Source organism: Tenrec ecaudatus, chromosome 1, assembly GCF_050624435.1.
Source record: "Tenrec ecaudatus isolate mTenEca1 chromosome 1, mTenEca1.hap1, whole genome shotgun sequence".
In the NCBI taxonomy this organism is placed as follows: Eukaryota; Metazoa; Chordata; class Mammalia; order Afrosoricida; family Tenrecidae; genus Tenrec; species Tenrec ecaudatus.
This window is the reverse complement of record NC_134530.1, coordinates 252,758,853-252,783,630: the sequence shown is the minus strand read 5'-3', so window position 1 is coordinate 252,783,630 and position 24,778 is coordinate 252,758,853. Positions and strand designations below refer to the sequence as shown.

Here is a 24,778-nt window from a genome sequence, read left to right as displayed (position 1 = left end):
ATATTTCTGGCAGGGGAATGAGGCCATCACATCTATGGACTGGGGAGGTGGTAGGCAGCAGCAGGGACGATGGACCCAAGTGTAGTGAAGACTAAATGCAATTCGGAGCTCCACACTAGTTCAAACTTGACAAGAGAACGCTGATTCGGGACTGAAGAGTGGGGGTCAGATTTGAAAGACACTTGAGATGAAGATGGAAACAATGAGTTGATTCTAGTTCATTACAGCCCCAAGGGTTGTACCTCATCTGTGTACCACAGTTTTCTATGGCAGTGGTCTTGTGGAAGCAGACGGTCAGGCCTTTCTTCCATGGCACTTCTAGGTATATTTGAACCTGTAGAGCAGCTAACGATTTGCATAACCCAGGAGCATAGGTGGTACAGTCACTGAGAATATTTTTTTCATTTTTTTCCATGTCAGATGGGTAACGTGCTCACGTCGTAACAAGGATTAAGGGAGGCACATGTCACACAGACATGTAAGGACCCAATCATCATGTTTATGAACCGGAAAAGGATCTAGTCACTGATAATTTAACAGAACTTTTTACCAAAAAAAAAAAAACCCAAAACTCCTAATCTAAAAATAAAATGGAACATAAAATGCAAGCAATGTTGGATTATTCCAGGAAGCATTTGGAGTCAGTCCCAAAGATTCATACAAATATGGCACAAAAAAAAAAACAAAACACAGTCCCAGAGTTCAGCTACTAATGCCAATCTTTTTTTCGGCTCCTTGCTGGTATTTACCAGCATTGAATACCTACTTCTGTCCTAGGTTCAAGCAGCCAGAAGAAGCTGTGAACCTAGTTTCATATGGACGAACCACTAAGGAATGAATACGTGTGAATTCTTCTGGTTCTTAGTTTCTAGAAACAGAAATGAATTCTGCCGAATTTATTAAGAGGATTTTTTTATTTGATTAATGAAAGTACCATGGACTGCTTAAAGGATAAAGCGATCTCTTCTTGGAAGAAGGCCAGAGAGCTCCTTAGAGGCAAGGGTGGCGAGCTTTTGCCCTACATGTGTGGACAGGTTGTTAGGAGGGACCTGGAGAAAGACATCATGGTAAAATAGAGGGGCGGGAAAAGAAGAATGCCCTCAATGCGATGGATCGACATTTCGGCTGGAGAAGGGAACTCAGGCAGAGGATCAAGTTTAAGGTCAGTGCAGATCCATGCAGTGCTTTGTTCTGTTGCGCGTGGAGATGCTATGAGTCAGAGTCCAAGTTGTATGTAGGTTGGGAAGCCAGGCTCAGAAAAGGACTGGAATTCTGGGAAGATAGGTGCAGCACTGTGCTAGTCCGGGTAGACTAGAGAAAAAAATTAATTGACACTCAGATGTGTATAAGAAAGAGTTTGATATAAAAGAGCAATTGTATATTGAGAAAACATCCCAGCCCAGTCCAGATCAAGTCTGTATGTCCGATATTAATCCATATGTTTGATATCAGTCTATATATTCCTCTTCAGACTCACGTAACACATGCAATGATGCCAAATGCAGGAAGAACACAGGTCAGGGGTGAAACGTCTTGTGGATCCAGGGGGATGGAAACATCTCAGCACTGGCCTGGGTCTCCATGTGGCTCCTCCAGCTCCAAGGCTCTGGCTGCCATCAACGTAGCTCCATGTGACTTGTGAACAGGAATGTCTTGCAGGGAGAGAGTGTGTCTGGCCTCCAGTGAGTTATTTAGCTCCTTAGCGTCTCCAAATGAGGGCATCAAGCTGTGACCTGATTGACAGACTAGACTCCACCTCTTCACTCTTAGTAGTTTCATGTTGACACCAGATTATGTAATTACTCTTAGCTCAAGTCACCTCATTGTATAGCCTAGCCTTGCTGTTTCCATCACCAGCACCAGACACCCTACTGTCTACTCCACCAGATATTTATAGATCGCTGAACCATTCACTCACGGAGTCTGAAAGATCCTCAGAGGTCATTTCACTTACCCCATGAATGATTCTAAATCATCCTTTTTTCTTTGTAACTTGCTTAGCATTCAGAGTTTTAAGTAACCATCCTCCCCCCACACAAAGAAATATCTGACTGCCATCAAGTCAATTCTGACTCACAGGGACCCTATAGGGTAGAGTAGACTGCCCCTGTGGGTTTCTGAAACTGTATATCTTATGGGAGAACAAAATATCATTTTTCTCCAGAGTGGCTGGTGAATCTGAACTGCTGGCCTTGGATTTAGCAGTCCAATGCTAACCCAACATTGTCACCAGGCCTTACAAGTAGGAATAATTGATTTGTCATTCTGGTTCATATGTCCCTGCTTTTAGAGATGGAAGAGGGTGTATCTGGACCCCTGTAGCATCCATAGTTGGGCACTAGGTTTCCCATTGAGACATAAAATGGGAAGTTAACTGTAATAGGAAGGGATCCAGAGGCTGTGTAGCTAAAACATTGACAAATACCTGTTATACAGGATTGATTTGATTGTTGGCTGAACCTGTTCAAATATTGGCTGAATAGGATTCAGTGAGCACAGGTCAGTTTTCAAATATATGCATAATGAATTGTGATTAAATTTCTGAGCTAAATACCTACATCTCATGATCTGTAATGATTCTCAAATTAGAATATGCATCAAATCACCTGAAGGATTTATTAAAATACAGATAGCTGATCTCATACCTAGAATTTCTGTTCAGTAGGTGTGGAGTGAGGGGTTCAAGAATTTGCAAGTCTGACATATTCCTACATGTTGATATTGTTAGTCTAGGAACCACATTTTGAGAACCTTTAATCTAGGTTATAGGACAAAGGAAACTTATTTTTTATGTCATGCTGTCTTTAGGATGTGCATAGAAGAGATCATTAGCAATTCGATTAGCAGAGTTAAATTGCCAAACGTGTGATCGATAAGTTTACAACAACCAAAAGAAAAGAGAATAATGAGGGCAAAGAATGTACAGATGTGCTTTATACAATTGATGTATGTATATGTATGGATTGTGATAAGAGTTGTATGAGTCCCTAATAAAATGTAAAAAAAGAAAAGGGGGAAAAAAAAAGAAAATAATGAGGGCAAAGAATGTACAGATGTGCTTTATACAATTGATGTATGTATATGTATGGATTGTGATAAGAGTTGTATGAGCCCCTAATAAAATGTTTTTTTAAAATAAATAAAAAGAAAAAAGAATAGCTTCTGAGGCTTTTAATGTACAATCAAACCCTTTATGGGACTTGGTGTCTTGGTTTAGAGGTTCGGGGTCATAGTTTCATGGTACTTCCCAGTTAATTGGCTTATTATCATATTAGTTCTTTTCTACCTTGTCATATTTTGTGTAGTGCTTGGATTCAGGGCGGGTTCTTTAAAAGTTGGCAATGCAGCCATCAAATTACAAAATCGTCTTTTTTTTTTTTACATTTTATTAGGGGCTCATACAACTCTTATCACAATCCATACATATACATACATCAATTGTATAAAGCACATCCGTACTTTCTTTGCCCTAATCATTTTCAAAGCATTTGCTCTCTACTTAAGCCCTTTGCATCAGGTCCTCTTTTTTTCCCCTCCCTCCCTGCTCCCCCCTCCCTCATGAGCCCTTGATAATTTATAGATTGTTATTTTGTCATATCTTGCCCTATTCGGAGTCTCCCTTCCCCCGCTTCTCTGCCGTCCGTCTCCCAGGGAGGAGGTTACATGTGGATCCTTGTCATCGGTTTCCCCTTTCCAACCGAAGGAGGAAGAAGAGTTAGAAGCTGGAGGAGGAAATTTAGCTAATTGCCTCTATAAATAACTGTTCCCTTTGTCATAAGACCATATGAAAGGAATGGTGCCCAACTATCATTACTGAACCTTTTGATGAAAGATACTATAGAAGAATCCTGATCAAAGGGGGGAGAAATGTGCAGCAGAATTTCAAATTTTTGAAGAATCCTGATTTTCTGAAACCATGGAAACTGGATGAATTCCTTAAAAGATTTTGCTGAGATAATCCTTACGTCTTAAACTAAAAATATCACCTGAAATATCTTAAAATAAATACTAAATACACTGCAGTGTTAGGCAAGGTTCTCTAGAGAGACAAGATCAGGACACTTCATTAAATATACATAAGAGGATAGGTTTATACAGTGAGAAGAAATATAACCACTAATTAGTCCACACGACAGTAGAGGGGGCTCTGTTCAACTCACTTTTGTGGCACAGTTAATCTACTGGAAGTCCTTCAACTCACTGGGCTGCTGGGTCCAAGGTCAAGGAAGCAGACAGTGGAGTCTTCCCTCAGGCAAGGCAGACAGAGTCTGTGCAAAGGCAGCAGACAGCAGCGTGGGTCAGCAACAGTTAGTAGCAACAGAGCTTAGGGAAGCAGGCCCTGACGGGATCTGGAACTCAAGCAAGGCGACAGGATCCACCAGCCTCAAGCTCAAGCAATGCATGCAAGGACCCTCAAGCTCTAGCAACATGATCTGTGGGTTGGCTTGGCTCACAGGTAGTGTAGCACACAGGTTGAGGCGGAGAACTAGCTAAAGCAGCAGCACGCTGGTTCGATCACCAGGGAGCAAGGAAGAGATTATTTTGGTTGTCCTCCAATCAATCAATGACCCAACCAAACTCTGCCCACATGTTCCATTGGCCTAATTGGCACAATAAGCCCAACTATCCCAACTGCCATCAAGGTTTTGACTCATAGTAACTTTGTAGGCCAGCGCAGAACTGCTCCTCAGGATTTCTGAGATTAAATCTTTATCAGGGCAGACAGGCTCCTCTTCTTCTGTGGAATGACTGTTGGGTCAGTACTTATCCTCTAGCACCACAGGAGCTCCTTAAACCAAATAATCCAAATCCAAACTCTGCCCTCAAATTTATTCTGACTCATAGGGCTGGGGAGAACTGCTGTACAGGTTGCTGGGCTGTAGATTTCTTAGGCTGTAAAGCAAATCTTCGTTGGAGCAGAAAACCTTATCTTTCTCATCTTGGAGCAGCTAGTGACTTTGAACTTGTGATGAGCAGCCCAAAGCATAACCTACACACCACCAGCTCTCCTTTTCGTTAAGTTCCAATAATAGGGTTAACTAAAATTAGTAAAGAATGTTCCTTGGTCATTGTGCTCGTTTATGATCTCTATGAGAGCAAATTGACAACAGCAACTCAAACAGTTAGACGGGAACATTAGGGTAATGAGCTCATATTAATGAGGGAAGAACAACTCTGAACAGGAGGGTGACAAAGGGTGCAAAACTTGAAGCATATAAGCAATGTCACCGAAGTGCATATGTAGAAATTGTTGGATTGGTGTATGCTGTTGTGAATATCCTCAACAATAACAAAATGCCATAAATTATTTAGGTAGATATGTAATATCTATATATGTGCAATATATATAGATATAATGCATTTTGTTATGAGGATTAGATAAAATGTATACAAAGTGTCAAGTTCATACCGGTTTTTGAATGTGGCATATGAAAGAACATGAGAAAGGGAAGAATTTCCACTTAGGGGGACATTAGATTTCTTTAAATCTCATGTAAATTCATGAAGAGATTTCATTCAGAAATTTTCAGATCAGAGACTAAATGGCTTATACAAAGAGGATTTTTAATTAATTAAAAATTATTTTACTGGAAGACATTGGACTTTGGTTGAAATCTCTTGCCTTGAGGATGCCCGATGATTGGTTGCCTGGAGCAATCATTTACTTACTACTTTATGCTCTCCTTGTTTCATAATCTGCTAGGCATGGCTCTGCTGATGTGAGTGAATATTATGAGAAGATTTATTCTATCTTCATCATTGTTTATGTGAATAATGTCCAATCACTTGGGAGTTTCATCTGTACAGATCAACAGTTCACGTATTGCGGTCCATAGCTGGCCTATACTCATGTAATTTCCCTTTCCCAATAGTGTTTTAAAATCTATACTACTGGCTAAACTAATGACACTATCAATACCCAGTGGTTATGCTGTTAACTGCAAGATTAAGTATGCTCTTAACCGCAAGATCAGTAGCTTGAAAGCACCAGCCAGCTCCTCAGGGAAGGATTAGGCTTTCTACTTCTGTGAAGATTTGAAGGCTTGGAGAATCACAGGGGCAGTTCTACTCTACCCTATAGGGTCACTATGTGTCAGCATAGACCTGATGGTAGTGGAAGCGATGCTCCAAGAAGATGATTGATAATATTCTCTAACATAAAATGACAATGATGTGTCTAAGGTAAACTGGAGGCATATTTTGGGCTTGCACTTAATTCTAGCGCCAATCTAAGAGCAATTGATTCTAAAGATGACATGGCCCAACTTGATGCTCAGCCTCATGAAGAGAGTGCTGAAGATATGGGTGCTATAGCAAAGTGAGGTGAAGAAACTAGATGGTTCCCAGATGTCAGAAAACATAGCATCTGGGGTTTTAAAAGCTTGTTTTCAAGCAGTTATCTACACCACATCTGAACTGATTGAGGATTACCCATAAGGAGGCCACACTGAAAGTCTAAAGGCATGATTGGGGGTGGGGCTACTGCTCCATTCCTGATTGCAGGAATAGCAATGGGGACTTTCAGGACGCATCCCTTTCAAACACAAAGCTGAAGACTAAAATGCATATGTGTTGTTAGGGAAGCGGGACCTGGAATATGTAACCCCGAGAGAAATGGAGACTAGACTTGATGGTTTATAGTATGTTCTTCTCTATTTAACAGAGAGATCATCAGCTGCTCAATGTCAGGATCCCTGTTAGGCTTGTGACTATCTGCATGTTTCTTTTGTGGTTGTTGTTGTGCTGCTTATCTGTACAAGATAGGAAGGGTGGCCAATCTTATGGAGACAGTGACTGGACTGATGGTTCCTGGGGGATATAGGAGGAGAGGAGGCGTGGGAGGTGAGCAGTGAGCCAATAATGACAGGTACAGGGGAATAGTAAGTGTTCTAAAATTGATGGCGAGGAAGGTGGAGCTTTTCTGGTTCTGCTCGATCAATCGAAGTGTATCAGAGAGGAATTAATGAGAGGTAAATGATCAGTAAACATGATAGTGGGACAGGAGGATAAAAAGAAAGAGAGGAAAGAAGAAAAATGTATATATGCAAATGTATGCATGTATTCATATATGTGCATTTGTTAATATAGGTATATATTAGCAAATGCAACAAGGAAGCAGAAAGACTTAAATCTTACCTCACTACAAAAATAGTTTGTTCTAATAATGTGGCACTGTATGATACTCACCTCCCTGACATGATCGCTGAAGACAAAAGGGGTTCACAAGCAAATGTGCTGAAGAAAGCTGATGGTGCCTGGCTATTAAATGATATAGCATCTGGGGTCTTACAGCATTGTAGTTAAACAAGCAGCCATATAGCAGGGAAGCAACAAAGCCCACATAGAAGAAGCACACCAGCCTGTGTGATCATGAGGTGTTGATTGGAAGAGATATCAGAAGTTCAAAACAAGCAACTAAATTGATGTGAAGGGATATGGATGTAGTGGAGACCCAAAGCCTACCGGTAAGATAATTGGACAGTCCCTCTCAGAAGAACCACACAGATTGGATGAAAAATCCAGGGTGCAGGAAAGCACTGATGAACCACACAACTATCCTCTTGTTCTTTAATATTTCTTCCCCTTACTCTTATGGTTTTTATTTGTTTTACCTCATTAGTCATGTTAGATTTGCATATGTTCATTTGTATATTTAAGACAGTTCAGTACATGAAGGTCAAGATAGATAAGTTTCTGAAACAGTAACAGTAGTAATGGTTCCCAGAGGGTACAGGAAGGGGTGGGGGGCAGAATAGGGAGCTGATAGCATTGATGACTGTGTAACCCATTTGATGGGAGCAAACAACAGAATTGTATATGAATGCATTTATTGGATTATGTAAGATATGGAGCACACCCCAAAAAACCTATTATGGGGGATAAAATAATGATGAGTTTTGGGGGAGTAAAAGGAGGGAGGGAAGGAGGGAATAACGGTGAGCTGATATCAAAGAGTTCAAGAAGAGAGAAAATGTTTCGAAACTGAGTGTGGTAGCAATTGTACAATACTGCTTGATGTGTTTGAACCATAGAGTGTTATGATAGCTTTAAGAGCTCCCAATAAAATGTTTAACAATTAAAACAAACCAAAAATAGCCATCTAAGTGAGGTGTCAACTAAGTCCACATGGAAGAAGCACACCAGCCTGTATGATCCAAGGATTGTAAATAATATCCCGTATATACTCGTGTATAAGTCATTTTCCAGCACATTTATAATGCAGTTTTTTGGTGAAATTAGGTGCCTCAGCTGATATTCGGGTTGACTTATACTTGAGTATAGATGGTAATCCAAATCTGAAGGAGGGAATAGTTTCAGAGTTTAAATTGTGAGAAAACTGCTTTGCAGAAAGCTGTGGATGACAATGAAAGCCCAAATCCATGTGCAGGGTCCATACATGGATTGAGATGTGAATAAGCCTGTTATCAGGCAGAGAGCATTGTAAAGTAGATTATGGCAGACATAGATAAATATGTAATATCTTACCATTTTATCTCATTTTTTGACCCATTTTAAAGCTGTTTCATTTTATTTTTTTAATGAAGGGAAAATACACGTGGATTAAGCCTCTGGTGAATCCTCTCTGATTATGGACCAGCAATGTGAATTGCCTTGCTACCATGGAAAAAACACTGGAAAGTGGATTGCTGCAAGCGCAATTAGGTTAAAATTTATCACCCTATCATTTGATCTCCCTTATGATCAATTCAAATTTGCTCATTTTTAATGTTTTCTGCTTTCTTTTCTACTGAAGTTTTTATCTGGTTTACTTTGTTATTCTTGGCTTGTTGTTGTTAATGCTTTTTCTGTATATGAAATACAGGATAGGAAAAAAACATTTTTTAATAAAAAAATAAATACAGGCTAGGTAAATCTATAGACAGTAACTGGATTAGTGGTCCCTTGGGAGTATGGTAGGGGAAGTTGGGGGGAAATGAAGAACTAATAACGAGTACAAGAAGGAAGAAAATGTTCTAAAGATGATTATGGTGATGATAGGACAACTCTTCTTGATGTGATTGAACGATTGAATTGTGCATGTGAGCTATATGCCAATAAAACTTGCTGGAAATTATTCTAAATGTAATTATTTTAAAACTATCTTTCATTTCAACAATATCATTTTTCTCCTTGGCTAAAATGTGCAATCTGCTTCCTTTCACTATTTCCTTCATAATCTGCAGCAGAGCCACGTCATTATTATGTTAGCATTAGATACAAAGCTTTCCAAAGACTCAAAAAATAACCAAATAGTATTTTCTCTAGAATTCAGACATAAAAATAGAGACTTGGCATTTTATTCTGGAAGGATGACATGTTATACCATTCTTCTGGTTCTCCTTAAAGAAAACTATCAAGATACTAATAAAAGAATTTATATATTTGTATCTGGTTATTAAAAAGTAGAAAGAAACAGAAACCTGGACACTGACTGCATCTCGGGAGGGCTATTAGGTGGCGAGGAACCTAGGCGAGCGAGGGGGAGCCTGCCTTGTCACTATGTAGTCTTTGTATCTTTGGAATTTCGTACCCTGTACACAAATTGCTCATCAAAAAATAGTTAATCCCTTTTCAGTAGCAGAAAAAGAATTTTAAGTAATGCTATCTTTTAATTGAGAACTTCTTTTCATAACATTTCAAAGCACTGAACACAAAGAAGCCAGAATCAATTCCCTGAAAAGTCCCATTCAAGTCTGATAATCTATATGAGTTAAAACAGTTGTGAGCCACATTAAAATAAATTTAATCTACAACATCTTCTAAACTCTGCCTGTGGGACATTCAAACTAAAACTATTGTTTCTACAAGATGCTTGAACTATTGCAAAACTTTACTGGGAACACCAAATTTTTAAGCAGGGAACATGGTTAAGACACACTGAGCAGGACAGTAAACACAGTTTAGATCCTTTTTCTCTGTATATTTCATTTGTGGAATTTTTTATGTAAACAGTCAATAATTTATATAAATCTTGATTACTTAAGGCAAATAATACAAGTTTTCCAAGTAATATTGTACACAGAAAAGAGAGGTTAAACAATAAACTACCCTTAAAAACTATTTAAATAATTTTCTTAAAAATAATTTTGTCTTATGACACAAAATGATAGATCTTCAATTCATAGAAATTTAATGCAAATACTTATTTAGGAAATATTGAAGTCTTGAGATATTAGGCAATATCCTTTCATTTTCATTTCCCTGCAACTGGGTGGAGTACATATATAAGCCCAAATCCTTAAACTTGAGGAGTGATTTAATACTTGAGAATATACTGGTTGAGAAAGGCCATAAATCTACAGAGTACCAGAACTAGTAATTCATGATGATATTCTGCAAGCATTTATTATAAATATTTATATTTATCTGTTACCTGTTAAGGATACCATGGATTATGAGTGGTCACTCAGTAGAAGAGGTCTCAAAATTTCTTTCAGCTTGTTCAGATAGCTAAATGAATGTTATTTGTTTCTTGTAATTGTCTTATAAAGCAGTGTGCTCTTACACTGTATATGAAATTTAATACTAGGCAAACACAGTTGAGGGGAAAACTCCCCCTCATTTGCCTAATTTAATGACATTTGTTTCCTTGGTGAAGTTCCTGATCCAAGAGTATATCGTCAATATGATACTTTTCTCTCTCATAGAAGCAGTCCAGGATTCCCAACCTCTGTCCAGAAACCAAAGAAACTACGTTAATAGTTGATATTAAACTAAACTAATAGAGCAGTCTAATAAGAGTAGAAAAGACCTTCTACCTTAAGGAGCCACCTAAGAAACTTGTTATTTCTATTGGCAATAAGGGAGAACACAAAGGTATGAGGCATCACCTCAAGTACTCAGAAAAGTTTCATGAATCTTTTATCTATAAAATATCCAGTTGCCATCTCAGAGAAATCATCCTTAAATGGGCTTAACTCCAGATCCATTTGCGTGTAGCCATGAGTCAAGGAATTGCTCTTTAGGTGTGTGTAGAGCGGTTTCATCCACATTATCTGTGCCCAAACCTAGCAGAAGGATCCCCGGTATCGCAGTGGGTTGTGTTCAGCTGCTAACTTCATATGCGTGGTTTGAAGCCAACGATTGCTCTTTGGTTAAAACAAAACGAGGCTGTCTGCTTCCGCACAGCTTTATGGCCTCAAAGATCCAAACGAGCAGCTGTACTCTGTCCTAGAGGGCTACTAGGAGTTGGAATCAATAGTGGCGACGCCTAGGAGGCAAGGACATACCTGCTCAGAGCTAAGGCTTGGTTAAACAATTACTAGAACTCATTCAGGGGACTCTGGCAGTTATCTGAGCACTCCCAGGGGTAAAAGGTCCCAACGGAAAGGCTGGGGCGGATCTTCCAACCTCAGGGTGGGTTGCTTAAGTGATTTCCTCTAAAGTTCTCTGCTCGAAACCACCCAGGCCAGAGTGGCGCAGTGTGGTGGCCCTTTAACAAGTGTCTTCCAATCTCCCCTCCAAGACATCGAGACACTCCAGAATAAGAAAACAATACCAATAACTGCCGTTTCCCGTGTGGCTGCCTTGTGTCAGACATCGAGAAGTGCCTAATAAGCTACATAACTAAATAGGTCATCAGAATAAATGATTGTTACCATTAAACAAACAAGAAATCCGAGACTCAGAGACATGAGGTAATTTACCCTCATTTATATCGCTGACAAGTGGTAAAAATAGGATTTGAGCGAGGGACCACCTAGCTTTAACAACCACGCTCTTTCTTTTCAGTCGACAGCTTAATTGTTACAGAGAATTACATTGTCCTTAGGAAGGCAAGAAGTCTCCCCCAACACAGGTGTTTTTTGAGGATTAGATGAAAATATACAGCCTGCTTCTTGACATACAGGAGGAACTTAGTAGCTATTTACATATATTTATGTAGTCAAGATCTTACATCTTAGAACGTGTGCAACAGAGTGGGACAGGCAGGCACAAAATGACCTTCCATATGGCTTTAAAGGGTGCTAGGGACAACTATTATACGTTTTAAAATAGCAACACTCACATGATTCCATAGTAAGTCAGTTGGCCATGTTAAAAATAGATTCTAAACATAGCAAGAGCAGAAATTCAATCTAACATAGCAAGTCATGAAAAGAAGTGACGGCGGTTGCAACTTAGAAAAAAAGCATAAACTAATAATGCATTTGAATAAAATAATATATCCCCATTTCAGATAGGGTTATCCCTTCTCTATAGCAGAGAACATTTATATGTGCATACATGTATACATGTTCATATGGAAAATTAAAAAACTAGATGACATTGTCTTATTTATCTGCAATAGCATAATTTATATCAATTATAAACCTAAGAATTTTGAGGGTTTACTACTTGCGAATACATGCTAGATGTATCACAATCGTATGCATTTCCTGAAACTCTTGAGGAGAAGTAGGGATGGGAGCCATTGCTCAGAATACATGGGGTTCAGATGCACATATGCAAATATTATGCTGTTGTTGCTGTTAGGTGCTGCCGCGTAACTTCCAACTCACAGCTTCCATGGTTTGTGGTAAATTGTACCCCAAAATAGCTGAATAGCTACTAACATGTGGGAATTCTTATCAGACCAAGTAACTTCCATCTGAGTGCAAATGGTGCTGAATCGGTATTCTGTCCGTCACTAGTGAGCTCTGCTGCTTCTTGTAGCTCTTGGATCGTTGTTTATTTACTTGCCAAAGCAATCACTGTCTCTACTAGCACTTGCCAAAGCAATAGCTGTTCAATTATTTAAAGAAGTCAGATGAAAACTATTGCGATTAGACTAATGCTGGGCGCTAGTCATGATGGGAAGCATGTTAGGGGTAGAGGGAGTGTATGGAAAAAGTGCACTAGGGATCGAGGAAGCCCTAACTTGTCTATGCCATGAGATTTGGAAGACAGCACCTGGGAAATATTCATATTTTGTGCCCATTCGAGTGACCCAGCAAAATGTGGAAATTATTGAACAATGTCATTAATACATACAAGTGAAATTTTGAGAATGATAAATAAGAAAATATTTGCAGGAGCATATGAACAAGGAACCAACAGAATTCAAGTGAGATTTAGGAGCGGACACAAGGATACATTTAGGTGGATCTTTGCAGAAAGATGTTTACCTCTATTTTATTGGCCACTCAAAAGCATTTCATTGTGTGGATTTCAAACAAACTATGAGGCATATTACAAAGAATGGGACTTCTCAAACACTTCATTGTGCTCACGAGGAAACACATAGACCAAGAGGCAGTTGGTGGAACAGAGAAAGGGAGTATTATGTGGTTTAACATCAGGAAAGGTTTAAATCAGGGTCGAATCCTTTAACTATGCTTATTCAACCTGTGTGCGGCACAAATCATCTGAGAAGCAGAACTATATGAGGAGTGAGACATTAACTACCAGCAATATGAAGCCGGCGCCGTCTTGCTTTCTACAAGGGAAAAAGACTTGAAGCGCTGACTGATGAAGTTCAAAGACCGCAGCTGTCAGTATAGATTACACTTCAACCTAAAGATAAGAGAAACCCTCACAAACTACCAATAGACAATATCATGGTGAATGGAGAAAATAAGATTGAAGTCATGTAGGATTTCCCTTTACTTATATCCACAATCAACCCTCATGGAAGCAGTAGTGAAGAAATTAAAAGGGAAAGAAAGAAGGAAATTAAAAGCTGTATTGCACTGGGCAAATCTGCTTCAAAACAAAACCCAAAACTCATTAGATTGTTACACAGTCAAATTGTCGCTTTCAGGAATAAGTTGCGCTGGATCCAAACTATGGTATTTTCAATCACTTCATGTGCATGTGAAAACTGAGCAAGGAATAAGAAAAATCACAGAAGAATTCATGCATTTATGGAGCTGATGAGGAATATGAATATGCCCCTGACTGAAGAAAGGACAGTGTGTTTGGGGAGAGATTCGGCCAGAATGCTGCCTCATATTCAATGCTGAGTATATTTCCCTCCTCCAAGAACGGACGCAAGCTGCTGTCAGATTGATCCCAGTCCGTGATTAGCCCACTGTGACAGAAAGCAGGACTGCACTTCATGTTGTCAGTGGCTGACTTTTGAGAAGCAGGTCACCAGACCTTTCTTTGCCTGGGTAAACTTGAAGTTCCAGCCTTTCTATCAGCAGTTAAACACCACCCAGGAGCTCCTTCAGAATGAGTATTGTTGCTGCTCAAAGAAGCCATGGACTCAGTTTCAGCTGACAGCAACCCTGCACACAACCGAAAGAAACGCTGCCACGCATTCAGCACGCTCAGAATTGCTATGGTTGAGCCATTGCTGCAGACACCGCATCAATCCATCTCATCAAAAGGTTTCCTCTTTTTTAAAAATCATTTTATTGGGGGGCTCATACAATTCTTTTTTTTTTTATTCAAACAAGCTTCATTTGTATTTATTTAGCCTTTTGACAATGTGCTTGTGCCTTCAACACTTTCACCACGATTTTCTGCTCCTCAATCAGGAAAGCACGCTTGATCCTGTCTCGGACACATTTAGCGCACATGGACCCACCATAAGCCCTGCTGACGTGTTTTTTGGCTTTGGACAACCTTATGAGAACTTTGGGTCTCACAGCACGGACCCCTCGAAGTCGGCCCGGGCATACGCCACATGCAGATTTTGGCGCTTTCCCGACCTTCTTTGTTTACAGGTAAACGATTCTGTTACCAGGGGTTCGGGACAGTCTAGTTTTGTTAGAGGCGGTGTTGTAGGACAGCCTACGCCGGTAGGTCAGACGCTGAACCATTTTGAATGCCTCCACACTGCGTCTCCGGAAGAGCGCTCATACAATTCTTATCACAATCCATCCATCCATCCATTGGGTCAAGAACATATGTACATTTGTTGTCATCATCATTCTCAAAACATTTGCCTTCTACTTGAGCCCTTAATATCTGCTGCTCATTTCCTCCCCTCCCTCTCCACTCCTCCCTACCTCATGAACCCTTCATCATTCATAAATTATTATTATTTTGTCATATATTACACTGTCCGACGTCTCCCCCTGCCTTCTTCTCTGCTGTCCCACCCCCAGGGAGGAGGCTATGCGTAGATTCTTATAATCAGTTCCCCCTTTCTACCCACATTCTCTCCACACTCCAGGCCTCGCCACTCTCACCACTGGTCCTGAAAGAGTCATCTGTCCTGGATTCCCTGTGTTTCCTCTTTTTAACTGACCCTCCACTTACCAAGCGTGTTGTCCTTTTCCAAGGAGTGGCTTCTCCTTATACTATGTCCAAAGTATGTGTGAAGAAGACTTGCCATTCTCAATTGTAACTACATTTTATACATTCTAAGTATACATCCTGGCTGTACTTTCTCCAAGACAGATTTGTTCTTACTTCTGGAAGTCCATGGCATATTCGGTCTTCTTCACCAACATCATTACTCAAATGTGCCAATCATTCTGCACCCTTCCTCATTCGGTGCCCGCTTTTCACTGAAAATACGGTGGCGTGGGTCATAGTCCCTAAAGTGAAAGCTTTGCTTTTTAACATTTTCAAGAGGTCCCGTGCAGATTTGTTCAATGAAATGTATTCTTTGATGTCTTGACTGCTTCGTTCCCATGACCATTGATTGTGGTACCAAGTAAAATACAATCCTTGATAACTTCGTTTCCCCCCATTTATCATGATGTTATTTATAGGTCCATTGGTGAGGGTTTTGGTTTTTCTTTACATTGAGGTGTAATTCATTCCGGCAACTATAGTCTTTGATTGTCATCAGTGAGTGCTCCAAATCCTCTTCAGTTCCAAAAACAAGGGTGTCATCTGCGTATCACAGGCTGTGAATGAGCCTTCCTCAAATCCTGAAACCACATTATTCTTCACATGATAAGTTTCTCAGATTACTTGCTCAGTATACAGATTGAATAAGTATATTGAAAGGGTACACACACCTTCTGAATTTTTAAAATATTCAGTATCCCCATTTTCTGTTCCAACTTGATCTATTTACAGGTTCTTCCTAAGCCACAATTAAATCCCCTTTTCCCAATGCTATCCATATATAATTATATGGATAACATTATACATCCATCCAATTTTATATGGATGAGATAATAATCCACAGTGTCAAATGTCTTTGCATACTGAATAAGACATAGGTAGACATTTTTCCTCCAGATTTCCTGGAATAGACAAGTGAGTCCTTTCAGTGTTTTCACCAGCTTGTTGAAACCTTTCAATTGGTATTTCATCAATTCCTGGAGCCTTGTTTTCGGCTAATGTGTTTAGTGTCACTTGGATGTCCTCCTTCAGTAGCAACAATGGTTCTTGCTCACACGCTGCTACCTCTTGAAATGCTGGGCTATTGACGCCTTCTTTTTGGTGCAGTGACTGTGTCGGCGTTGCATCTTCTTTTGATGCTTCCTGCAGTGGTCAATCATGTGCCCACAGAGTTTTTTCAATATTGCAACTCAACGCTTGAAGTTTTTCTTCTTTCAGTTTAAGATATGCTGAGCATCTTCTTCCTTTGGGGTTTTCTAACTGTAGCTATTTTCACATTTTAAAAATAACATTTTGCTAGACCAGAGCATGTACACGGATACAGACAAGAGCTGGAAACACAGGGGATCCAGGACAGATAAACCGCTCAGGACCAATAATGAGAGTAGTGATACCGGGAGGGAAGGGAAAGGTGGGAGGAGACAGGGAGAACCGATCACAGTTACCTACATATAACACCTTCCCAAGGTGTGTTAGTCTGGGTACATTAGAGAAACAAATCCACAGAAACTCATATGTATAAGAGAGAGTTTTATATAAAGGTTAAGTGCACATCAAGAAACATCCCAACCCAGTGCTACCTAAGCCCACAAATCCAACATTAACCCATATGTCCAACACCAATCTACAAAGTCCTCCTCCATCTCACAAAACACACGCAATGACGCCGACTGCAGGAGGAAAGCCGAGTCAGTGAAAGGGTAATGATCTTAGTGCTGACAGGGGTCTCCACACGGCTGCTCCGGCACCCAGGGCTGCATCAGGGTAGGTCCAAGAGGCTTCTCCTCAGGGATGTCTTGCAGGAAGTGAGCCTTGCCAGCTAAAGCAGGGAACTGGCTAAGCCCTAAGGAAGCTGCACCCTGGTCCCACCATCACAAAACAAGAGTCCGGAGAACTACAAAGGTGAGGCTGACCGAGCCACTTATCCCACCACCCTTCAATTAGCCACACATGTGTTTATCAGCCAGGCTGGGGCAATAAACTAACTACCTCACCAGGGGGCCAGACAACAGAAAAGTGGGTGAAGGGAGATATTAGTCAGTGTAAGACATGAAAAAAAAGTTTTTTCATATAAATTATCAAGGGTTCATGAGGAAGAAAGGGGGGGAATGAAAAACTGATACCAAGGGCTCAAGTAGAAAGGAAATGTTTTGAAAATGATGATGGCAACATATAGTACAAATGTGTTGGACACAATGAATGTATGTAAGTATTGGGATAAGAACTGTATGAGCCCCCAATAAAATGATTTAAAAACAAAGCAACCCCCCCAACACACAAAAGATTTGTGTGTTAAGTTTCAAAAAATGTTTCCCTCTCTCCTCTTTTCTATTTAAACTTTTATTAAAAGATCATTTTATTGGGGCTCTTAATTTCTTATACTGCTCACTTACATCAACCCAGTGCTCTGAGAAGACAATTATGTTCCTTGATGTGAAGAATCTTCATTCCAATTAGAACCTTGTGAGTCTGCATCCATAAGCAAAGTCACATCAGGACAGGCCATCTATAAAGTCTGCAGCAATATACACCAGTTCACAGGTTCAAAAATCTTATCTTCATCTGTTCGAGTTCTGGTTAACTCAATGTAGGCCACCTCGCCTCACCTCGCTTAGCCTCACCAGGATGCTCATTGGCTGCCTTGCCTTTTGACCATGTGCCCCATCACAAATTCTCAAAAACCCTAGCCTCCTTTGGCTAGGTCATGAACTTCAGACCAGCCAACCCATTCTCATCTTCTTCTCTAGTCCCTGTGAACCAGGTCCACAAGTGTCAGTGGCCAGCCTCCACCCATCTCTCTATTGCTTATTTTCTCCCACGTCCACTCATCACATGGCTCCAGGTGGTCACCTAGTGAGCATTTCATATTGCCTGAAGGCTCCCTTTAATGTTCAGTTCTAGAGAGGAGAGTCCCTTCATGGCTCCAAATTGCTCCAGGTCCAGGCACAAACTACTAATTAAACTTCCCCTCCACGGTGCACCAAACCTTGAGAGCAACATAACCACAAGGAGCAATTCATGAACATAGAGGGCGATATGCCAACCCCCCGTCAAAGCCAAATTTACCCCCTCTCTAGAAGTTGGGGAGAGGGGCAGGCCTGCCATGCCAACATGGAAGCAAACCAAGAAGGAAAAAGTGACAATGAGGGACTAGAACCCATACTGGCACACCAAGAAAACTAGCTGAGAGGAATTACTAAGTGGCAGAAGAAGGGCGAGTGTGATGGTGGGGCAAGAGGAAGGTAAAAAGAAATAGAGGAAAGATCTAGGAAGCAAAGCTATGGATAGAGGTATAAACATAGGTGTGGACCTATATAAATGTAGTAATTCATAAAAATAGAAGTATTGGCCTATGTACATATATTTATATGGTAATACCTGGAGGAAGTGGACAGATTTTGGGTCTCTGCTCAAGCCCTCCCTCAACTCAAGAGCACTTTGTTCTAACCACCTGGCATTCTGTGATGCTCACTCTCTTAACACAGTTGCTGAAGACAAAATGGGTGCATAAGCAAATGTGGTGAAGAAAGTTGATGATATCCGGCTATCAAAAGATATAGAGTCTGATGTCTAAAAAGCTTGAAGTTAAACAAATGGACATCTACCAGAGAAACAACCTGCCCATAGTACACCAGCCTGTCTGGTCAGGAGGTGACAAAGAAATCAGGTAACAGGCATCAGAAGACCCAAAACAAACAATCATATCTTTGCAAATGTCCTGAATATTCCAAAGCACTAGGTGGGGCTTATCTTTCAGAACCTTCTTGGTAGGCATGTCCTAACCCATTTAAAGACTCAAATTGTGGTTAAAACTGAGCTTACAAGCTATTTATACTTCCCAATAATCATTTCTATCAAGCATTATATCAATAACAATAGGCAGAAAAAAAGCAGCATAAACCTAGTAGAACTAGATTCTAAACTCAGTCTTAAAACAGTCAAGTTCCCTTATCTATCTTATATTAATCATTATCTAAACTATTTCATTGACTGCATTAAGCCAGGGTGGGGACTTCAGCCATCCATTTTGACCTTCTGTCAACCATTTTCATGAAGCAGCGTGGTTTCTGAGAATTCACTGGGTGATTCCGTCCCTTGAGCTCAAAATATACATTAATCACTTTCATTTTCGTCACTTCAAGGAGGAAAAACAAAAGACAACAACCAAAATAAATAATAAAAACTTCACATATTCTTTCCATAAAACAACCCAGTAAATTCCATGGCTATATCTGACCTCTGGCTAGCCAAAGAAGAAAAACTACCGAGAGGCAGAGGTCAAACAAGCATCCACTCTCCATCCGTATGATTTGTTTCTCTAATACCCCACTCCCAAGGTTCCATAATGTCTTAGTTCAGGTTGACTACAGAAGCAAATCCAGAGACACTCATATATATGTGTAAGAGAGAATTTTATGTCAAGAAATAATTATGCATCAATAAAACATCCCAGTCCAGATCAACTCCAAAAGTTTGCTATTAGTCCATCAGTCTGAAATTTTCCCTTGAATTCCTCTTCAGACTCACCCAGCACATGCAATGATACCGAATGTAGGATGATCACAGGCCAGTGGGTGGAAAGTCCTGTGGGTCCAATGGCAGGGAATGCATCTCCAGGGCTCTGGCTGCCATCAGTGTAGCTCCATGTGGCTTTTCAACAGGAATGTGAAGCAGAGAGAGAGAGTGGCCCACTTCTTCTGATTGTAGAATCAAGAGAGGGGAAGTTCTTAGAATCCTCATGAGAAAGCCACGCTCACAAGGAGAGATCATCAGGCTGTGACCTGATTAACGGTCTAGAGTCCACCCCTTCATTCTTTTATCAAGTTGACATGAAATTGTGTAGCTACCACACTAGTATTCTCTGCTTTCAACCAAGAGCCATCTGAATCAGCAATAATATCTCTTGTTCTATGTCTTCTGAATCTATCTTAAATTTCCTGCAGCTCCATGTCAATGCAACCATTTTTAAATTATGCTTGGCAACACTATATTTGCATGTGATATTGTATTAGTCTGGGTAGACTAGAGAAACAAATCCATGGACACACATATGTGTATAAGAAAGAGGTTTATATACAAGAGCAATTGAACATTGAGAAAACATCACAGCTCAGTTCAGATCAAGTCCATAAGTCCAATATTAGCCCATATGTCTGATACCAATTTATAAAGTCCTCTTCAGATTCATGAAACGCATGCAATGACACCAAATGCAGAATGATCACAAGCCAGTGGGTAGAAAGTCTTTGGATCCAGTGGTGTTGTAAGCATCCCAACACCAGCAGAGGTCTCTCTGTGGTTTCTCCAGCTTCAGAGATCTGGTTGCATCAGGGAAGGTCCGTGTGGCTTTTCCAACTTAGGGCACAGTGTCTCCCAGGGAGTGGCAGAGAAAGAAGTGTCTCCCGCCTCCAAGGAGGAAGTACCGGGTTTCCCAGAATTCTCAGGAGAAGACCATGCCCACACAGAGGCCACATGGCTATAATCTGCTTGACAAGCTAGACTCCACGCCTACACTCTTAATCCCCAAATTGACAAACGATTATATCTCTCCCACAGATATTAATATGTTGTTCTATGATTTCCACATTCTGTTGGGTTGGGTTGGCTTAGACCAGTTAGTGCTTTCAGTGCTACATCAGATTGTTGAAACAATTGTATTGATGTTCTGTCAATTCCTGAGTTTTGCTTTTTACCAATGCCTTCAGTGCAGCTTAGACTTCTTCCTTCAGTACCATCAGCTCTTGATCATATGCTGCCCCTTGAGATGATTGAATGTCAATCAAGTCTTTTTTTGGTAGAATGACTCTGTATATTCCTTCCATCTGCTTTTGATGTTTCCTGCACCATTCAATATTTTGCTCATAGAATCCTTCAATCTGATAAATCAAGGCTTGAATGTTTTTTTCAGTCCTTTCAGCTTCAGATATGATGCAAGCTCTTCCTTTTTAGCTTTCTAACTCCAGGTCTTTAAACATTTCCATCAGATGCTTGCTTTTGTTTTCTTGAACTCTCTTTTGAAATTTTCTATTCATATTTTTATGTCCTCATTTTTCCCTTTAACTTAACTACTCTGTTCAAGAGCAAGTTTCAGAATTTCTTCTGAAATGCACTTTGGCTTTTTCTATCTTTCCTGTCTTTGAAATGACCTTCTGCTTTTCATGTGTATGACATTCTCGATCGTATCTCACAATCGCTCTGGCCTTTGGTCTTTAGTGTTCAATGCATCAAATCTGTCCTTGAGGTGTTCTCTACATCTCGGTGGTATTTTGCCTCTCTGGCTTGTTTTACTTTTCTTTAGCTTCAGCTTGATCTTGCACATGAGCAGTTATGGTCCTTGCACAGTCAGTCCTAGCCTTGTTTGGGCTGATGCCATTGAACTTTTCCATCACCTCTTCCCAAATACGGAGTTAATTTGATTTCTTATGTAGGCATCTAGTCAGGTTCATGTGTATAGTTACCATTTGTGTTCCTGAAAAAAAATATTTGCGATAAATCTTTCTACTGGTCTTGCAAAATTCTAGCATGTTCTCTCCAGATTCATTTGCACCCCCAAGGCCACTTTTCTATTGATTTTACTACCGATTCTTCCTCTTGGTTCACTACTTTCATGTTCTAAACATCAGCAATTGTCTATGTATTTTGATCGTATGCTTGATAATTTCAGGTTGAAAAAGTTAGTAGCATTCTTCCATTACATCATCATTGACTAGTGGTTGGCGTGTGAATTTGAATAATAGGTGGATTCACTGGCCTACCTTACAGGTATATAGATATAGCCTGTTTACATACAACATTGTATTTCAAAATAGTTCTTAAAATGTTTGGTGATGAATATTATACCTTTTATAGTGAACCATATGATGGGCATTATCAACCCGTTTCAGCTAATGAATGCCTATAATTTCATTTTTTATGCATTCTTTTTATTTTTGAAGCCTTCCAATATGCTTTGGTTTATACTTTATCCATTCCATTATCCAATTATTAATGGACTTTGCAGCTATTTCATCTCAGTTTGCGTCATGCCCCGTCAGCTAGTGAAGGACCATGTCATTAAGGTCATCTCTCTCTTAAGGAAGCAACACGTTCCCAGTTCATTTTAGGTAGCCAACCATAAGGGCAGCTGTTGACAACACTAGCCATTCTGCAGGGTGACCATGAGGCTTTCTACTTCAGTAAGGAGTTAGAGGCTCAGAAACCCAGAGGGGCATCTTTCCTGTGCTATTGGGTCACTCTGACTCCGAACCAACTCCATGACAATGAATTTGGTGTTTTGGTTTTCCAAATTGAGGGACTCATCTTCCAGCACTGTATCAGACAAGATGCACCTACTACCCTTAAGAGTTCAGTAGCAGGGCTCTCAGATGCGGACCACCTATTCCTTTCTCCTAGTCTATTTTAGACCGGAAACTCCGCTGAAACCTGTTCCCCATGGGTCTCCCTGCGGGTATTTGGGATGCATTACAACAACACACAATCCGACACAGTACAACACCCGGACAAAAGAGCTGAGTGAGACTGGATAGCTGGGGCTTAAATGAGCAAAAGAAACCCTGGGGCTTTGCAGTTAGCCTTTGGGTTTTGTTTTGTTTTGTTTGCTTCCTGAGGAAAGAATGTGAATGTGTAAGAAGAAAGGCTTTACCTTGATTTAACCTTCTCCACCCCTCCCGCCCCCCCCAGCCCTATGCAAACTACAGAACTCTTCTCACCATCATTTTCCCTGCCTATCCCAAATAACTTTCCTTTCTACCCTCTCTCTCTTCTCATCATTCCTAATCTCACACGTCTGCTGGCCTTCTTGAAAACAGAGCTGCCCTGAGTGAAAAAGGAAACCCCAACAGGATCTAAAAATTTGAAGAAGCTTTATGTTTGTATTGTCTATTCACATAGTTGGACCTCAGAGACATTCTCTGTTGAGGATGGGGCTGCAGATCTCTGTTTTAGGGCAGTTGCTAAGTAATGTAGAATGTTATCAAGGAGTTAACTTCTAATTCATAAGAGTGCCGATCTTAAATGACTTGTACTCACAGGTTTTTAAGTATTCATCAATTTAAGTCACTATGATCCCAGACCAGGCCTACCCAGTCAAAATGAAGTGCATCACTTAGTCATTGTCAGCTTCTTTTTTAAAAAGTCATTTTATTGGAGATTCATACAACTCATCACAATGTATACATTCAGCTTCTTTTTTATCTTTTCTAAAGTTTTCCTTCTTTCTTTGCTCAATTTCAGGAGTGCAAATGGAATTGTGTATAATATAAAATTATAGTACAAACTTACTTTTTCGTATTTGTTTGCTGGTTATCTACAGCAATTAAAAATCCATACAGCTATATAGTACTACGAGCATATACGGAGCCCTAATGGTGGCACTCAGACACTAGCCCAAAAGTCCGTGGTTCAAATTCATCAGCCACTTCATGGGAGAAAGTTGTGGCCATCTGACCATGGTCTGTCGGCCTAGCGTGGTTCACAAAGACAATGTCCTGCATCCTACTGTGATAAATAGTGTCTAAGGTCTTAAAAGCTTTTAAACAGCCATCCAGAGGAAAGAAGAGTGGTGAAAGTAAAACTAGATATGCAAAGAACTATTCTCATGGCACTAGATGGTGCCTGGTTACCACTACCAACTACTCTGAAAAGAATCACTTTGGAAGGATAAAGTAGGAAAAAAATGTGGAGCAAAACCAAAGCTGATAGAAGATTTCAAAACAAAACATATTATATAGCCACCGTAGTCAAAACAGCTTGGTATTGATCAAATAATAGCTATGTAAATCCAAGCACCTACAGCCACCTGATTTTTGATAAGAGTATTCCAAAGAAGAGAGCCAAACTCACGGCCATTGAGTCCATACTAACTGATAGTGACTCCCTGTGGGTTTCCAAGACGGCAAGTGTTGATGGAATAGAAAGCCCAGGCCTTTTCCCATGAAGCTGCGGTGGTTTAAAACTGCTGGCTGGGGGGTCATGAGGGGCAGAGGGAGTGGAAAGGAGCTGATACTAAGGGGTAATAGAAAGTAAATGTTTAGAAAACAATGATGGCAGCATATGGTCAAATATGCTTGATACAAGTGATGTGTTATGGATTGCTATAAGAGCTGCAAGAACCCCCCATAAAATAATCTTCTAATAAAAAACAAAAAACTGCTGGCCATGCGGATCACAAAGAACATGAAATAAAGAAGATACGGCCTTTTCAACAAATGGCGCTGAAAAACTGTCTCTCCACCTGCACAAGATGACACGGGACCCATACCTCACCCCACATAGAAAAATGAAGTCAACATGAGTAAAAGGCTTAAATATAAACCCTAGAACTATAACTGTCATCAATAAATTTAAAAGAAAACACTTAAGGGCCCTAATGCAAGGTATAAATAGTATCTATCTATCTATCTATATATACACTTTATTTATTTAATAATTTTATTGGGGCTCCTACAACTTGTATCACAATACATACATACATCCATTGTGTCAAGCACATTGGTACATTTGTTGCCATCATCATTCTCAAAACATTTGCTTTCTACTTGAGTCACTG

At 40.2% G+C, this 24,778-nt stretch overlaps 1 non-coding gene and 1 pseudogene across 1 annotated transcript; both read right to left on the bottom strand.

Annotated features, from left to right (window-relative positions):
• Positions 1-414: 414 nt before the first annotated feature.
• On the bottom strand, positions 415-518 carry LOC142437923 (small nucleolar RNA U13). Its single transcript, XR_012782422.1, has one exon. It is a non-coding gene; the product is annotated as a small nucleolar RNA U13 (small nucleolar RNA).
• Positions 519-14,359: 13,841 nt separating this feature from the next.
• LOC142437429 (large ribosomal subunit protein eL34-like) lies at positions 14,360-14,765 on the bottom strand (annotated as a pseudogene).
• Positions 14,766-24,778: the final 10,013 nt, after the last annotated feature.